This window comes from Lutra lutra, chromosome 6 (assembly GCF_902655055.1).
Source record: "Lutra lutra chromosome 6, mLutLut1.2, whole genome shotgun sequence".
NCBI classification, from domain to species: Eukaryota; Metazoa; Chordata; class Mammalia; order Carnivora; family Mustelidae; genus Lutra; species Lutra lutra.
The window spans coordinates 116,501,241-116,521,350 of NC_062283.1; the positions used below are offsets into that span (position 1 = coordinate 116,501,241).

The following is a 20,110-nucleotide window of genomic DNA, read 5'->3' on the forward strand; positions in this document are numbered from 1 at the left end:
ATAATAGTTTTATGAGCTAACATTTATTCAGTGTTTTCCATGTATCATGCATAAGATAAACATTTATATGGAATTTTTTATTCAACTCTCACCACAATCCTATGAGGCAGGTACTATTAACTATTATCTCAGTTACATAAATGAGGAAATGCAGGTTTAAAAGTTTATGTAACTTTCCTGAACTCGCAAGCCATTTAAATGATATTATCAGGGCTTAGGCCAACTTCTCTTTGACCTTGGAGTCCAAGATCTTCATCAAGATCTCTGCACGTCCTTGAGAAACACCTAAACACAGTCTAGGATTCTGTAAAGAAATAAATCTAAAATTGATTTGAAAAAGAAAGATGAGGCATGCAATTCAGCTAACTCAATTTGTTAGAACATGTTATTTAAAAATGTTTTCTGTTACACTTTCCCACATTGGAAAGTTATCTTTATCAAGAATCCTGAGTCACAGAGTGCAAATCCAACCTGGGAAACTGTCCTGCAAATACAAGCTGTTTCTTTTGAAAGGGCCCTGCATCATTGTGGGTGGTTTAGCATGAAACATCACCTTTTTCAGAATCTCACATTCAGTCCATTATAATCCCAATGGTAAATTCCATATCTCAACATTTTTTTAAGATTTTATTTGTTTATTTGACAGAGAAAGAGAGGGAGAGCCCAAAAAGGGAGAGTGGCAAGCAGAGGGAGAGGGAGAAGCAGGTTCCCTGCAGAGCAGGGGGAGCTCGATGTGGGACTTGATCCCAGGACCCTGGGATCATGACCTGAGCTGAAGGAAGACACTCACCCAACTGAGTCACCCCGGTGCCCCAAGTATCTTAACTTTATAGCTAAGTCTCTCAATAATAGTTCATTATGAAAAATAATTTTAAAAAGTTAAAGAAATACATTAAAAAGGCTTCAAATTATGGAATCCATGTTTAGATGTATCATTGAGTACAGAGCAGTTATACTTAGCAGTCAATGTACATTGATCAGAAATCATAGTTCATTAATCTTGCAAAATGATTTACTCAATAAAATCTTTAAATGATCTATATAAAAATACAGGTGAAAACTGAACAGTTACATTATTTAATTGTGCTCAATTATTTTACTGTGAAAATAAAATAGACTCTGATTAAAATCTTGATGGAGTAAATTAATCACTACTTTGTATGATCATTAAAATCAAGACTATTAAAAACTATATAGCTGTAATAATTTGTTAATGGATACACAAGGTAAAAAGATGTAAATTATAACATCAAAAACTTTTATATATGTGTTCGGGGATGGGAGGGTTAAAATGTAGAGCTTTATTATGTATTCAAAGTTAAGCTGTTATCAGCTTAAACTAGACTGTTGTAAATACAAGATCTTTAAATACACAGAATGAACTAGTGGTTGCTGAGAGGAGGTAGGTAGAGGGATGGGTGAAATAGGTTGAAGTGGATTAAAAGGTAAAAATTTCCAATTACAAAATAAATAAGACATGGAAGGGTGCTTACATGGCATAGTCTGTTAAGCATTGGACTCTTGATTTTGGCTCAGGTCATGATCTCAGGGTCATGGGTTGGAGTCCCATGTCAGTGCAGAGTCTGCTTAAGATTCTCTCTCTCCCTCTCCCCCACTGTTTGCATGTTTTCTCTCTGTCTCTAAATAAATAAGTAAATCTCAAAAATAAACAAATAACTAAATCATAGGAAATACAGTCAATAATATCATAACTATGGGTGACAAAGAATAACTATACCTATTGTGGTTAACATTTTATAATGTATATAACTGTCAAGTCACTATGTTGTACACTTGAAATTAATACAGTATATGTCAGTTATACTGCAAATTATATTGCAAAAAAAAATAAGTAAAAGTTGTATTCTGTAAGTCTCTCAGTAACTACAAAGCAAAGGCTATGGTAGATTTGCAAAAGATAAACAGAAAGGAATCTAGGCATATGAGTATAGAGAATCAACACATCACAAAGGAAGAGAACAAGAAAAAAGGAAAGGAACAAAGGGATTACAGAACAGGCACAAAATAATTTTTAAAATGACAATAGTAAGTTCGTACTTATCAATAATTGCTTTATTTGACAGACAGAGATCACAAGTAGGCAGAGAGACAGGCAGAGAGAGAGGAGGAAGCAGGCTCCCCGCTGAGCAGAGAGCCAGATGCGGGGCTCGATCCCAAGACCCTGAGATCATGACCTGAGCTGAAGGCAGAGGCTTAACCCTCTGAGCCACCCAGGTGCCCCTTAATAATTGCTTTAAATGTAAATGGACTAGTTTCTCCAATCAAAAGACACAGAAAGGCTGAATGGATAAGTAAAATAACACCCAACTATATGCTGCCTAAAAGAAACCCATTTCAGGGCACCTGGGTGGCTCAGTGGGTTAAGCCGCTGCCTTCGGCTCAGGTCATGATCTCAGGGTCCTGGGATCGAGTCCCGCATCGGGCTCTCTGCTCAGCAGGGAGCCTGCTTCCCTCCCTCTCTCTGCCTGCCTCTCTGTCTACTTGTGATCTCTCTCTGTCAAATAAATAAATAAAATCTTAAAAAAAAAAAAAAAAGAAACCCATTCCAGGTTTATGGATACACAGACTGAAAGTGAAGGGATGAAAAAAGATATTCCATGCAAAAGGAAACTCAAAGAGGGTCGAAGGTGACAATGCTTAGACAAAATAGACTTTAAGATAAAGAGTGTAATAAGAAACAAAGGTCATTATATACTGATAAAGGGGTAAATCCAAGAAGAGGATATAACATTTGTAAATATTTATGCACCCAACATCAGATCACCTGAATATATAAAGCAAATAACAACAGATCTGGGGATAAATAAACAGCAATATAATAATAGTAGGGAACTTTGATATTCCACTTTCTTTTTTTTTTTTAATATTTATTTATTTATTTATTTATTTATTTATTTGAGAGAGAGAGAGAATGGGGGAGAGATACAGAGGGAGATGAGAGAGCATTTCAAGCAGACTCCCTGCTGAGTGTGGAACCTGGTATGGGACTTGATCCCAGGATCCTGTGATCATGACCCCAGCTGAAATCAAGAGTTGGCTTCTCAATGGACTGATCCATCCAGGTGTCCCTGATGTTCCACTTTCAACAACTGGTAGAATAACCAGACAGAAAATCAATAAGGAAACATTAAACTTTGAGCATTAGACCAGATGAACCTAAGACATACACAGAACATTCCTTCCAAAATCAATGAAACACACATTCTTCTCAAATGTGTGGAACATTACCCCGGATAGATCATATGTTGAGCCTTAAAGAGGCCTGGTAACCATGGAGACATGGTCAAGTGGGGCCAAGGAGACTCACCCTGGTTTGTGGAAGAGCAGGAGTTTGGACCAACATGAATATCTGGCACTGGACAGAATGGGCTTTCCCAGCCAGTCCAAGGGGAAGCTCTGTGAGATCCTGGTGGATGTTGTTGTAGAGAATGAAAGAAGCATAGAAGGCAAGTGTTCCAGCAGCTGCCACAAAGGAAAGCCAATTTTCTTCTGTCAGTGGAACACCAAACTTGGCTGGAAAGGTACAATTAAAGAATCTGGTGTGAAGCACAAAGGATAGATTGAAATAGCCAATTTTTCTGAAGAAAATGAAGTAGATGACACTGATGTGAATTTGAGCCAAAAGAAAGGTGATGAAGATGTAGTGAAGGATATTAAAAAACTTTTAGGCTCCACCAAGTCAGGGAAGTCCCTGGAGATTATCTGAAGCCATATTAAGACAGGATTTACAAGGGAAATGGTTTTGCCATTGTGAAAACTTTGGCAACCCAGGAATTGACTGCTAAAAGGGAACTGAGTGAGAATACCTCACAAACCTCATCTCCAGTGGCATTGGGAATAAGGATTCCCACTGTGGCACTACTCATGATGGAACTGTTTGGCACAGCTGTGAAACAGCTGTGCAGAATCTTCAATGGGAAAGATCTGGTGCAAAAATTTTCTGAAAAGGGAGGGAAATTCCAGATGTTTGATTGACACATCACCAGTGAATATATGAAATTGTTAACAAATAAAAAGATCATCATGAAATAGAGATGTAGGAACTAGCTAGAAGAACACTATGCAACAGTTGCACTGAGTTTTGTGTCTGCTTCAGGGCAAATGGAATTACAGTTGAAACATAAAGGAGTTTCTGTCTCTAAAGAAGGAACATGAAATTCTGTTAACAGAAGCCAGCATTTTGAAGAAATAAAAGGTTTGTTGCAGCTGACCACCTTAAACGCCTAATTGGAAGAATTTACAAGGGCATTACCTTGTGTAAGCAGAAAAGGCATCAAGTTTACTTGTTCCCCATTGTTATTTTTTAAAGAGAAAACAAATACAATTAATTTATATTGGATGAAATCCATGAACTTATAGGAAATTAAAAGCATTGTTGCAATCTTTACTGTAACTAGATTCTGCATTGAGTTAAAAGTAAAAAGAAACCTGAAATCAGGTATTAAACTTACCTCCCATAGATGCTCCTCTGGGAACAGGTTGAATCCCCGAGTACAGATAATTGAAGTTTCCCAAGCTAAAGTTTGTCTGAGCCAGTTTACTTTCACCTGTGATTTTGATTCAGGTAATAAATTGTATGGTGATTTTGTTTCTTTATTGAAAAATGACAATATGAAAAATGAAACAAAACAAAAAACTCAAAAACCAAAAATTAAACAAAACAAAAACTCAAGGTGAAAACCTTAAAACATATTTTTCATGGGGTGCCTGGGTGGCTCAGTGGGTTAAAGCCTTTGCCATGGGTCATGGTCTCAGGGTCCTGGGATCAAGCCCCACATTGGGCTCTCTGCTCAGCAGAGGGCCTGCTTTCCCCCCACTCTCGCCTGCCTCTCTGCCTACTTTTGATCTCTCCCTCTGTCAAATAAATAAATTAATTATTTTAAAAAGACACATTTTTCGTGGTTTTCCATTTTAGTAGAGAAGTTCTAATTGGCCTCTCCTTATGTTTTCTTGAAAAGAGCAATGTACCTATTATCTACTCAAATTGTTTTGCTAAAAAGACAGGAAAAAAAGTTAAGCAAAGTATTTACCAAATTATTAATACTTTAGAACTGTAATAGTCATTTTTGTTTACATTTTGAAATTAGACCCACAAAGGAATCAGACCATCCATTATAGAAAATCTTTAAAAGTTCGAACTATAATTTTAAAATAACCACTTCATTCTCCCTATTCTGTTAATACAGGGTGGATATAGATAATATATTAGCTTTGAAAAGGAAAGGATTCAAAAACAACAAAATGGACCAGCCTGGGAAAGGAGAGAGGCCCAAGTCATGCCCCTAGGTTTATTGCTAGTACTAGTGTGGGCTTCACTTGTAAGATCAACAGCAATCACTATCAAACTTCACTCTTGCCTTCCTGCAAGAGTGAAGAACCTTTACAAAAAGCATTTATGTATTTATTTATTTTTTTTACAAAAAGCTATGAAATGAAGCTGTTGGCTGTTCTTCAGAGTTTCAGCATGACCATAAAATCTCAGTCTGTGTAGAGCAGTTCTGGTGCTCCTTTGAGGGTTGGAAATAGTCATAGAAGAACCAGCCTTGGACCCAGTACAGTCAGAAGATTCTGTGTGAAATGAGGTAATGAGGTTTTGTTGAAGTGGGGATCAGTTTAGAATGCTCCCAAGGTCATGAACAAAACCAGATGGTCTCTGAGGTAAACTGCCAAAGTTCCCAGGAGTTCTTGGACTAGGAATAATCCATCCATGACTCTACTATAAACTTCTCTGGTCCCTTAATGAGAATAGTCCTTTCAGAATTTCTTAAATCTCCAAATTTACATCTGTGTAAAAATTCATGACTGGGATATTTTCTATGCTGTTGACTCCTGCCCTCAGATGTAGTCATCCCACACATTGGCACTCATCAGTTACCTCAAATTTATAGAACTCAGAGATCTGTTCTCACATAGGAAGTTCAAACACCCTAGGGGCTAGTGCAAAAGCAGCCAACAGAGAGGGGTTGTGTGTGAAAGAGTTCCATACATTGCCTTATGTCTTGCAACCTTGTTATAATCACTTATTAGCTCCAGGAGGGTTTTGGTTTTGTTTTGTTTGGTTTGGTCAATTCTTTGGATTTCCTACATAGATAATCTTGTCCTCTATGTCATCTATTTCTTCATTTTCAATCTGTATTTTTTTTTTTTTTTTTTAGTTTATCTTCTTTTTCCTGAGAGTTTTATCACAAATGGTTGCTGGATTTTGCCAAATGCTTTTTTTGTTTTTTGGGGGTTTTTTTTATATGATCATGTGATCTTTCTTTTCAGCCTATTGATGTGATGAATTACATCAATTAGTTTTTGAATGTTGGATCAACATTGCATACCTGGTGTAAATCTCACCTGGTCATGTTGCATAATGCTTTTTTGTACATTGTTGAATTCAATTTGCTAATATTTTAGTTGGGGATTTTAGCATCTGTGTTCATGAAAGATACTGATTTTAGTTTTCTTTTCTTGTAACAGCTTTGTTTGGTATTGGTATTAGGATAATAATGGTCTTATAGAATGAGTTAGGTTGTATTCCTTCTGCTTCTGTCTTCTGAAAAGAGTTTTCAAAGAATTGGTATAAATTATTCCTTAAATATTTGGTAGAATTCACTTTCTGTTTTCAGAGATTGTTAATTATTGGTTCAATTTAGTTAATAGATACAGGCATATTCAGATTGTATATTTCTTCTTGTGTGAATTTGGCAGATTATAATTTTTTAAGGAATTGATCCACTTCATCTAGGTTATAAATGTGTAGGCATTGAGTTTTTCATAGTATCTAATCTTACTTTATTATCCTTTTACTGCCCAATCTCTATCTAGTTTATAAGTTGAAAACATAGATTATTGACTTAGATCTCTCCTCTTTTCTAGTACATTTATTTAATAATATATATTTCCCTCTACTTACTGCTTTCACTGCATCTCACAACTTTTGATAAATTGTACTTTCATTTAGTTCAAGATATTTTGAAATGTGTCTTGAGATATTTTCTTTGACCCATGTGTTATTTATTTATTTTTAATTTTTTTAAGACTGTATTTTTTGGAAAGAGAGAGAGAGTAAACAAGAGAGAAAGCATAAGCGGTGAGGAGAGGCAGAGGGACAGCGAGAAGCACACTTCCTGCCATGCAGGGAGCCTGATGTGGGGCTTGATCCCAGAGGGATCCCTGAGATCATGACCTGAGCTAAAGGCAGATGATTACCTGACTGAGCAACCCTAGTACCCCACCCCATGTCTTATTTAGAAGTGGGTTTTGCTTCTGACCTTATTCTAGATTGTCCATTTTTTCCTCAATGATTTTAAAATCATGCTTACAACAAGCAAATTTGTATGCATACACAAATATATTTTATGCTTCTTATTTTGTTTTACGGATATATTTGTCTATTTCTGTGTACTACAGTGTTTTGCTTATTTGGTTCATAGTGCAATTTGATATTTTCCACATCACTAATTCTTAATTTCATGTTGCTTCATATGATTGGGGAATATTTGAAAGATATGGGAATAATTTAGGGTGTCACAATGACTGAAAGGGTGCCTTTGCTTATTTTTGCTTTTACTAAGTGAAGGTGAGAAATGTTAACGTATTCCAATAAATGAGACAGTGCTATTGAACAAAAAATTATTTTAATTAAAATGTCAACAATACCTTATTTGAGAAATCCTGTTCAAGGTAAAACAAAAATAAAACAAAGCAGAAAGCCAACACACAAAAATCAAATAAAAAAAAAAACATTTAGAATCATTTGATAAAGTTTAAATTTAAAAAATAAAGTTGACTGGGGCACCTGGATGGCTCAGTTGGTTAAGCAATTGCCTTCAGCTTAGATCATGATCCCAGGATCCTGGGATCGAGCCCCATGTCAGGCTCCTTACTCTGCAGGGAGCCTGCCTCTCCCTCTCCCTCTGCCTACTACTCCACCTGCTTGTGCTCACTCTCTCTCTGTTAAATAAATTAAAAAAAAAAAAAAAAGCGCTCTCATAAATAAAATTGACTTGGCATTCTTTTAAACCTACTAACTAATTTGGAGAATTAACAGTTAAGGAGAATTAAGAATGAAGATAAACCTGATCATCCAAGAAAACCAATGTATTCAAGAAAGTTTATTTTTTTCCCCTTTTCTTAATTAATTAACTAACAGTAATCCTTGTCAGATTAATCTGTAGGAGCCATATAGGTTTTGCTACTACCATGAATGAAATTTGTCTTCTATTTTGCGTGATATTTTCTATTATATATTTCCATTGGACTTACTAGTAGTTATAGCATATGTGTAAGAATGGAAATGCCATCAAGTTTTTGTTTTTTTTTTCTGATATACTCAATAATTTTTTAGAACTCTTTTGTTAGGGCTAATTTTTAAAATTTAGTTTATTAATTCTCTTATTATTTGGAGATAGACAACCATGTTTTTGCAAGAGAATTTTTTTTCTTACCATTCAAGTACCTCATGTATGTATTATTTTGTGTAATTACATTAACTAGGAGCTCAAATAGTAGTAAATACTGGCACCTTATTTCTCACTTTAATGGAGTGCCAATAATATTTTATCATCAAATATATTGTTGACCATCTTTTTATTAGATATGCTTAACCAATTTTTTATTCCCAGAATAGTAGTTATTTTTATAAATAAACTTTAATCTGAAGACAAATGTATAAATTCTGTTAAAAAAACACTTATTCAATTATTATGATTTAATTGTTCACTATAAGGTGAAAACCGGGAGACACCTAATTGACCAAGTTGTTTCAATGCCAGTTTTAAAATTAACTGTAGTAACAATTCCCCAATTGTTCTCTTCTCTTTGTATTTACATATTTGTTTTATTTTCTTCAAAGTTGAAGTGGCTCTAATATTGTTTTTACCTCAGTATTACTGCTACTAGTTAACTAACACCTGTAAGGTCCATACTATCTGCTGGTTACTATTCTAAGTGTTTTGTATATATTACTCATTTTTCCCTCATGACATCCTCATGCAGATATAATTACTTTCATTGCAGAGATAAAGGACCAATCACAGGAAAGATAAGTGACTCATATAACTGATTATTTACTATAATGGAAGATATTGAATGAAGATTGCATATTAATCAAATGTCTCAGTATTCTTCTCATTTAATCGCAAATATTGAATGCCTTTATTGCATTCCCATGTATCACTACAGAGATGACTTTTTGTTTCTCTTCTGTTTGTTTTGTATTCCTTCTGATACTTACCAGTGATCTGGATTTGGATTTACTTCCTTCAGATTCATAATCTATCATTTTCTGGTGTGTGTAACATTGGTTGTAGCCAGCAGCAGATCTGTACAATGGCACCAGTGATACCTATAGGGCATCCAAACAAGTACATTTCTTCAGCATAATCTTGGCTGTGGTTCCTCCTGCAAAGCTTCTGTTATTTTCTGCCCATTTCTAGCAGGTCTTCCATCCTGCCAGCTAGTTCTGTGAGCTATCCAACAATTTTTCAACAAATTTATTTTCTCTTTTTATTAGCTAGAGCTATTTTTGCTCCCTACAACCAAAATACCTAATTGAGAAAGTATTACCAGGGAATGGGGTGCGTTAGAAACCTGCAAGGAAATGTGGAGACTATCAATCATTTATTTTGCATAGCTGGGTCAGAAACTAGTCAAAATCTTACTTAAATGCCAGTATGGGAATTCAGCAGCAGTAAAAAAGCTAATCAAATCAGTGCCTGTGGTCACATGGCATCAACTGCTCATTGCAGGCATGACTTGTGGGGATTGAGTTGCTCCTACCATACAACAATAGGATGTACATGAAGAATTTATGGACTTAGTAAAGGGGGCAGCTGCTTTAAACATCAATGAGTAGCTTAAAGAAAGAGAATGACAAGTTAAAATCCTTGAATTCTAGGCTCATAGCACTGACTAAAATCCAGGGAGTTTCTAGGACCAAGATAAAACGAATCTCTTATCTTTTGTTGCTTCAGGGACTGAGCTGGGTAAAAAACAAAACGTGGTCTTGGAGATAATAAAATTAGACTTATTGCTTGAATCGAGAGCTTTTTCTTCTCTCTGTTATGTGAAAACTAGAGAATTGGTAGAAAAAGACTATGTTGGTATTCTGAATACTATGAGTGAACTTCCATTCATAGTGCACGGACACTGAAGAACATACTAAAAAACTTCCACATAGTTGTCCCTAATAGCTGCTTACCTAAGTAAAGATTTATTCCCTGGGGAAAGTGGAATACACAAATTTTGGGAGATGCTTATATATAAGCCTTAAGTGTATATTGGCCCATTTTACCTATTGGGAGGATTTTCTTTCTTTCTGACCTACAAGGCCACTTGTGGAGCTAATGGAGCCAAATAATGGCACAAGAAATCCAGTTTTCTCTGGTACTGATATGTAATGTAGAGCTTCACAATTGTTTCACTTTGCCAGAATCTACCAGAATTTATGGGAAGTGGCTACTAAAGTGTGTGAGGATAATTTCCCCAAAATGGTAAAAATGAATCTATAATATTGTGCCATATGTTTTGGGGTCAGCTGATTTTTTTTCCACTAATTTTGTCATGTAGAGTTCCTATAATATGGATTAGATACTCTGGATTTGGATTTAGATTTGATTTCTCCATCCATCATGCCTCAAGTAAGCATTACTATGAATGAGAAACCAGATGCCTTGTTCAACATCATGGTATCTTTCATAATTTCTTCGAAGCAAAGAATCTAACTTTCCATAAAAGAAGAAAGACAATTAGATAATGCCCTCAGGTAACTCTAGTCTTATCATATACCTTATCGAAGAATGAGTCATGGCACCAAATGAAAGGATGCAATTTATGATTTGAAATATTGATTAATGTATGTACCATTTTTTGCAGAATTGGTATGTATGAGTCCAAAAACTGAAGATTAGAGTTGGAATTAACACCTTTCCTAATTATACCTAATCAACCACATTTTTTTTTTCCTACTCCTGAAATTGCAGCAATTACTGGTTTAGAAGTTAGTAATAACCAAGGGAGGAAACACTCTACCAGAGAATTCAGCAACATTACATGGAGGTAACCAATGCCATTTAGACCATTTAGAGTCTGAAGACAATGAGTCAGTAAGTATTGGGGGTGATAGATCCTGGAAATCAAGAGAAAAAAAGGCTTGATTATGTCTCAAGGAGGATGAGTACCCAAATGTTCCCTGGGGAATTTTCATACAAGCTCTAGTTGTGAAAGACTGAGACTCTATGTATAGGCCCAGTAAGAGCTCAGAATCCCTAGGAAGAAAGTGTTGGTGACACTGCTGGCTAAAGATCTCTACAATAGCTCATAACAAAAGAAATATGAGAGAAAAAAAGAACTCACATATATAAAACTTTGTGACTATTGTAAAAATGATTATGGCTCCAATTATATATCTAATCTTCACACATGCACAATCTCTGCAAATCTGTTCATTTAAAATATATACCCATAATTGTAATCTATTTCCCCTTTTCCTTTCCTTTCTGTTCAGTTCCTTTCTTTTCCTTTCCTTTCCATCATTACTATGCTAAGAATAAGTGATAGTGTTATTTATACTTTGGGATATATTTTGCTGAGTATTAAGACAGATTCCAAGAAAACTGGAGTCAGAATGGACATTATTCAAGGATTCTGGTCTTGGAGTTAGACGAAGTGACTAAAGAGACTGTTTTTCTCCTATTTAGACACTGTTGAAAATGGATTTTCCTATGAGAGGAAATTGCATTGTGTTAGGAGGGTTTTTGTTTGTTTGTTTGTTTTTTCTGTCATAATAGGAAGAAGATTTTATATGAATGCTGGATTGCCAAAGGGACAATTTCTAGTGGGCCTATTTGGGGACCATCATACAAATATGCTTGCCTTATTTGGGAATGAAGTCCCCATTATGTGGCTCTTGGAAGGAGTCAGGGTTCAAGATCAAACAAATAGGATCAAATACACTTCTTTCTTTCTCCAGGCACCTGACCTAGGCTCCACCAACTGGATGCCCCAATTTTAGTTTTAAGGGAGGGAAAAAAATAAGAATTTGTTAAAAATTAGTTGACCATAGTTGGTTTCCATGATAGGAGTGCACAGTGAAAGCAGGTCTATTACCGAGGTATCCGGGACAGCAGAGCAAGTGACATATGTGTTCTAACCAGGGAATTCCTCTGATGGAACTTAGCTGTAGTGTTTGATGCTTGACATTCCTGTTTTCCAAAATATGATTCTCTAGCTTCAAGTCAATTCCAATCTCAACATCACCTCCAATGGAACACTCTGTCTGACCCTACATAGCTAATTTAAATGCCACCTCAAAAACTTTGCATTATTATCTCTGTCATTATATGTCTTATATAATTGTTCTATCATATTAACTGTCCAGTTAGAAACAGGACTAAAACTTTCCTGTGGTTAAGACAGTCTAGTCTCACACAAAGCCTGATATAAAGTAGGAACTCTGAAATACCAAAGTGTTTCCAGTAAAGGAATATGGCTGATTTCCTGGCCTTGACCCATTCCAGTTATTAAGTATTGCCTTTCAATCTGAACTCTTTTGTCTAGACTCTGTTCTGTGATGTTAGGGCTGGAAATTTACAAACTATGTTTGCTTTACCAACTGCCTCTCTGTTACTCTTGATCAGTAGAAAGCAGCAGAGGAAGCAGGAAGAAGAGGGACTCCCAGCATCTTTGCTTGCTGATGGCTTCCTATTGGCTTCCTGTGGCTTTCAACATCACCCTGGCCTCATCTCACTTCTTTTCCCTGGCAACAGCAGTTTGTTTCAGTAAAATGTTGAACTGAGTTTTCAGTGTTTTAACACTTGTTGAACCAGCCTTGTTGGGCTGCAGTTGCTCAGTATCCCTCTTTAGATGTCTGGGTCCTGGTCCCATGAGGCTTTTCCTCCAAGCAAAGAGACACCAGCACAGGTCAAGGAACATCCCCTCCTCCCAGGTCTTAGCTTTAGCTCTGTGGGGCCCCTGCTCCAAATTTGTGTATTTGTAACCTCCAGCCCTAGGATGGTAGCTGGAACCTGAAGACACTCCTATATAACTTAATTTTCCTTCTTAATTCCTTAATACCTAATTCTTAACTTTTTAAAGAAGATTTTATTTATTATTATTTGAAAGAGGGAGAGTGAGCACATGATGGTGTGGGGGTGGTGTGGGGAGCAGAAGCATACTCTGTGCTGAGGAGAGCCCAAGGCAAGGCTCAAGCCCAGGACCCGAGATCATGACCTGAACTGAAATCAAGAGTCAGACACTTAGCTCACTGAGCCACCCAGGTGCCCCCCGCATTGTCAAATTTTATATAAAACTGTTCCTGTTGAAATAATTGATTTGATTTTTTTTTTTCTTCTGACTGGACCCTGACTGAGATAAACTGCTTCCCAGGGTAGTGGATGCAAAGCATGCTGTATTGTACCCTGAACATCTGTTCTGGCCTATTTAAATCCTAACTAGCTCTGAAAAGTGCATCTTTCTGTTTGTGTGTCTGCATGCGATATATTGACTCAGAGAACTAAAGAAATCAAGGTGCTTAAGCCAGTTTGAATTGTATTTTCAGTATTCACAATCAAAATATATAATGAGGATGTTCATGTTTTCCTCTATTTTTGTATTGTTTGAATAATTTACAAGAAGAATCATGTATTAATCAAGGTCTTGCAGAAAACAGATTACATATTCAAATCAGGTAATTTGAGATGAATTTAATAAAAACACTATTTATGAAAGCTAGGGTAGGGGATAGGGAAAACAAGAGAGATGATGCAGTACCTCAGGGTGAGTTATATGGACAGACCCGTTACCACGCTTGGATCTGAAAGGACTAAAACACATAGGGAGACCTGTCAGCAAGAATCACCTGTCAGGACCTTTGGCTGAGGTACACAGTCAACTTGCAGCGAAGGAGCTAGGGGAATAAATTCCCCCACCCACGTCTGATCTGCCAGGGATCCCCATTAGCGGAGCTCAACTGGAAACCTGAGGGCAAGGAAATTGCTTCATGCAGTTCACGGAGATCAGTCTCCTGGGGTTCTATTTGGGTGGAGAAGGGGGAACAGAGGATCTAGAGGAGTAAATGAAGGATACCTTGCACAAATGGGTTGTCAGTGTAATTGAAATGCTTTTAATAACAGCAACATGTTTAGGATGAAATTGTTTTTGAATCAAAGAAGAAAATATACTGGGGGCAGTGAGGGAGTGGGGCAGGAAGAGAAGAGGAGCACATTCGCAAAACATTTCTGGAAGCACAGAAGTTAAATATCAAAAAGAAACACTTTATCATCTGAAAACATGAAAGGAATGGGAAACATAACCAATCGAAATAACATTTTTATTTTTAACAATAAATACAGATTTTTTTTAACAAACTTCCATCTTGATTCTAGAAAGCATTTTAGTGCTAAATAGCACAAAAAAACCACACTGGAACAGTTTGACAAATACCTCTACACACATATAACATGTGTATATATGTATGCCTTAACATTTCAAAATATAATATGTGATAAGTTGCAGAGCATTTATAATTAATTAAGTTGTTTTCACAGCCCTCTAGAAGAATTTTTTCCAAGATAGTTGACTGCATAATGTTGTGCATGATTTATTTATAGACTACTAATGAAGACATATCTAATCATCATAATTAATTGATATTTTTGTGCTTTGGGGCCTAATCACAAAATCTTTCATATGCTGGCTCAAAGTAAACCTGGCTATGGGGCAAACATTTAGTACAAACTCTGCCTTTTTTTTCTAATATACAGCTCCATTGTATTGATTTATTTACTCAACATTTCTGGCTGTTATTATATAATGCCAGGGCAAGGAGCCCATTTGGTCAATCCAGTTTTTAAAAGATTTTCTTGAATAAAACAACAAACAAAAAGAAACCAGAGGAGTCATCTATGGCATAGTAGATGAACACTTGAGTTGTTTATATTCCTTATTGTGTTGTGGTATTGTCAGATTATCATACTATTTATAAGAATTTTGATTATCTTGAAGTCAAAGCAGAATTTTGAAGGAGCTTTTACCACTGCAGAATCAAAAAATACATTTTTCCCTTCAGATTTACTTCTTAATTTTTTTCTTTTTTATGTATGTGAAAAATAATTTAAATTCATTGCTATGAAATAGATAGGATTTTTTTCATTCTATTATAATTATTGGCAGTTTCTGAGGAAGACCCTCAGAGTACTCTTTGATGTTTGGATATTGGAATACCAATGAACTACATGAGTAATGATGGATAGGGTCAGGTTTAGGGTGTGGATTATAATTGTAGAATTAGGCTGGTTCTTACCCTCCATCCCTCCAGAGGAAGCCCCATATGGAAGGCCTGTCCTGGGATAAGATAGCAGAACCTATGCTATCTTTGAGCAGCTTCCAAAGAAGAGAAAAGGCAGAGTGGAGCCCCAAATGGCAAGCTTTTCCTACCCAAATTTACAAATTCCTTAAATCACTCCACCTCTGAAAAATAGAATGAGTAAAGAGTTAGAGAAAGGATCAATGTTATGCTGGTTGATATCCTTTCAAAAGAGAGCTGGGGATAAAAGATTTGGTTCTGTGACAAAGAAACAGAAAACAATATTTTGTTTTTGCCAATAGCTTTATTCAATTTTAGTGATTCTTTGAATATTTTAGGATTAAAATATTCTAAGCATTTCATTTTTATATGTCTGCTGGTAATCAAGCAATCTATACCATGGTTGCTGTTCCAAAGGAGACAGTAGGCACTTGGGTATTAAGATTTCCAACCTGTTCTATTCACTCCAGGTAAAATGTGCGATAAAAAGGAATTAGCCATTTTGTGGGTCTAATGGAGCAAGAGTTGTGACCAGAACATGAGTAGATGGCCAGTGTGGTCTTCCATCATGAATCAGTTTCTTCAAAAGTAGCCAGCTGAACTAGGAGGGCTAGATGATTGGGTGTGGACATGGCAGAAAGTAGCCAAGGGCAACCCACCTACTTTAACAGTCAGTATATTGTATTTTTTCAAGATATTTTGACACAGAACATCATTTAGCATGTTCAGAACTTACTTTTATCCACACTGGAATGGTAGTGGGTTCATTTTAAATATCTAGATGTTGAAAAACTGGCATGTGCCAATCTGATCTCACTCAGCTGTAGGGAGTGGGCAGTGAGCAGACATCACCAGCAGTCAGCTCTTTCAGGATCCATCTCAGGTCCAGAGAGCTAACTGACCTTTCCAAAGTAGCCCCCATCCAGTTGCTAAGAGAAGTAAGAGTAAAAAGGCTAGCTCACTCAGGCCCCAAATAGGTCACTTTCACGGGCAACATTGGTGGAAACTCGATCAGGTCTGCTTCATAATCCTACTTTTCTCCCTTCCCAGAGGTGTTAATCCCTAATAAACATCTTGAATCCCAAACTCTACCTTAATGTTTGCTCAGAGAACTCAACCTGTGACAGGTGCCCCCAGCTTTTTTTTTTTTTTTTTTTTTAATGACTGTGAGCATGCTTTCAAAATGAGATATAAATTAAAATGCATTATCAGGCAGTGATCAAATATAACAATAATGGCAAGAAATTAGAATATACTCATATATTTAGCTTCTTATTTAGATTGATACAGTTTTTGACCACTCTTACTTTTTACCTAGAAACACTATTTGTTTGATATCCTGCAAATTATAGTGTATCTTCTGGACATTAATTTCCACTGAATTTTCCAGAATTGAAATAACTTTGATAATTAAATTAGTAAATCAGCTAATTTTTTTTATGATTCTTCTGTGTCTGTGCATTTCATTTAAGTCAACTCTTAATTGTTATTTACTTACTTCTATAAAACTTACATTAAATCATTCCTACCAAACACCTCTTGAGAAACCACTATAATGACCAAAAAACAAAAACAAAAACAAAAAAAGTGAATACTCTATCAGTAAGAAGGAATCAGACTAAAGGAGCAATAGGTTAACATAATTGGTATGAATTAATTGGGCATAATTTAAAAATTTAAGTATTAGGAAAATTTGTGGTAAAAAGAGGGTACATTTCCAAAGCAATGCATTTATGAAGATGTGATTTATCTATTTGTATTAGTCAGCTTGGGCTGTTAGAACACTGCAGACTGTATGACTTAAACAACAGACATTTATGTCTCACAGTTCTGGAAGCTGGAAAGTCCAGGATAAAGGTGACTGCCCATTGAGTTCCTGGTGAAAGCCTACTCCTGGATCACAAATGACCTTCTCTCTGGGTTCTTACACCACAGAGAAAGAATGTAATCTCTCTTTCTCTTCTTATAAAGTCACTAATCTCATCATGAGGACCCCACCCTCATGACTTTCCTTCAAGGCAGATTCTATCCCAAAGTCTTATCTCTCAAAACTGTTGCATTGAAAATTAAGGCTTTGGCATATGAATGTTGAGGGTACACAATTCAGTCTATACCACTATTCACATTTTGAGATGAGCAGAAAAATGAGTTTTCCAGATTGTAGAAAAACATTCAGGGTCCAGCGGGTATTGTTAGGAGAATGCTAAACTGAAAGTCAAGACACCTGCCACTGAGTTCCAATGACTTGGCCCAGGTTAGGAAACATTTAGGACTTTGACCTTCTCTGGGAGTAAGCTGGGGCTAACAAAAGATTTTTCCAAGGGGTTGTTATGTATTTCTAAATTAGATAAGAAATACAGTGTGTCAAAATGGAAATAATGGAAAATTACAGGTAAGGTATCATGGAGATGACTTCATCATTTTAGAGATTGACATGTGAGTTAAGTTTTTAAAGCATCCATGAGACTTAAAAACTGTTTAGAGAAAGAACAAATTGGAAAAAAGAAGAGTTGGTATGTAAGAAAGGTGTTTGGGGAACTCTATTTTTTTTTAAGATTTTATTTATGCATTTGTCAGAAAGAGAGAGGGAGGGAAAGAAAAAGCACAAGCAGGTGGAGTGGGAGGAGAGAAGCGTGCTCTCAGCTGAGCAGGGAGACCAATGCAAGACTCTTTCCTTGGACTCCAGGATTATGACCTGAGCAGGAGGTGGATGCTCAACCAACTAACCCACTCAGGAGTCCCTGGGAAACTCTATTTGAAGCTTTCTACCACTGACTGTCTTATTAACATTTCCATACTCCTTATTGGATGTTCTTCCTAGGAAGTTTTATTTCCTTTCTTTAAAATGGAACCTATCATATTTTAAACTGTATTTTTTGCATTTAGTTGCTCTCATCACTTAAACAGAGTTGAATGTTTCATAAGCAGTGCTGTCGGAACTGATGGGTAATTTGTTAAAAACAAAAAACAAAAACAAAAACAAAAAAAAATGAAACAAGAGAAAAAAAAAAAACCAATGTGAGATTGGGAAGAGAGACAGGGCATATCAAGAGACCCTTGCAACTATGTTAGAGCATTGGGTTATTACTTTCCAGAAGTTAATGACGAGAACTATTGGCTGAAATGTGAGAGTAAGGAAAAGAACACAAAGTCAATAGTTAATTGTTTTTCAAGTGTGAGAAAGTATTTCCTTAGAACATGGCTATCTAATTTTATGGGTACATAGTTAACCTTTAGGGACTGTGACCAACCAGCATTAGATATTAGTAATAGATGTGCTGCAATACCTTTCATTAGTACTACAAAGCAGATATTTTCCAAATGAATGTTTTGTGTAATTTTATTGAATATAATCAATCACACATTCTCTTCTTTCCTCCCAGTCTTCCTCTGCTTGTTAAACATGTGTCACCCATCTTTAAAAATTATGTAGAAGACATGAAAGCCCTTTACAGCTTGAACAATAAATTGTTCATAGGAGATATACAAGTTTAGCTAGCATAGGAACAGAGACCTGCTGTGTTTTATTCTAACTATAAAAATAGAAATGATCTCCGGTGTAGTTTGATAGATAATGATGGAGGTTGCAAAAATTATTGTGACTAATTGTGTTTACCCCTTTTGGTTAAGCTAATTGAAAATCAGAGTGGAATCTCCCTCTAGATAAATTCTGTATTTTATTACATTTATAAAATCATAAAACAGCATGTCATCCTCAATTTTAAAAAAATAATTATATTGTTCTTGAAACTGTCAGAACGTATTTTTTGATGGTGTATTACATAAAAAGGTAAGCAATCTGATATGGTGACCTAAATGTTCCCAGTTTAGCCATTTATAAGACTTGGTTCTCTGGCTTCTGTTTGGAAACAGTGGATCAATTGCATCTTATAACCTGTTTGCCTATGGTAAGGGGTCTATCATGACAGCAGACAAAATACTGGAGCTTTTTGTTCCATAATAGATCTCAGGATCTTAACTTCTTCATTAGGGTTCTACAGTAAACAAACATTGATGAAACTAGTATCTTTTTATCCTCCTAAGATAAAAGGAATAATTTAAATCCATTTTGAGAATCCAGACTTTGGTGGTCAGTTGTTTTCTTTTGTTCTCCAAGTTTGCAATTAATGGGGTTTAAATAAAACTTCAGTCTGGTAGATAAACTGGTTTGGGGTTTTGACTTAATCGATTGGTCAGTTTGAAAATTGTCAATCAATTAGTTTGCTTCTACCCTCCCCTTTCATCACCTCCAAGACCCCAGTTGAGCTGTTGTTTACCTGAGTAACTTATTAGCCTGGTTTTATGTATTAGTATAGTCTCAGGTGAAGAAGCTTATCCAAATGTATTTGTACTTTGATAAAACATTTGTTCAATAGAAAGGGCCATAAAAGTATTTATCATATTTCTGATGTGTATAAGTCAATAAGAAGCAGGATTCACTGAAATCTACCTGGGTGCAGTATTAGATGGGTGTCAGCTCCAACGGGAAAGTAGAGATCCTTTCCTGCTGGTGAGAAAGCTGCATCTACATCCAAGGATGCTGAGAAGCAGGCAGCTGGATGAAATCCTGAATCACCTCACACACAGCTGCTGCTTCACTTTCTGCGAGAGCAGGGTTATGCTGATGAAGCCATGAGTGTCTGAAGAGGTGTTGTTGTTGTTTCTTTTCCTTTTGTCTGGCCATCTGTGACGCATGGACAAAAGGAATGGGTAGCTCTCTCCCTGCAGTACCACGTTACCAATCCAAATACTCCTCTTGCACAAATAATTTTGCCTTGGCCAAACTATTTTTCATTA

General features: G+C 36.1%; 1 pseudogene; it reads left to right on the top strand.

Annotated features, from left to right (window-relative positions):
• The first annotated feature begins 3,300 nt into the window (after window positions 1-3,300).
• On the top strand, window positions 3,301-4,248 carry LOC125102124 (activator of 90 kDa heat shock protein ATPase homolog 2-like; annotated as a pseudogene).
• The last annotated feature ends 15,862 nt before the right edge of the window (window positions 4,249-20,110 follow it).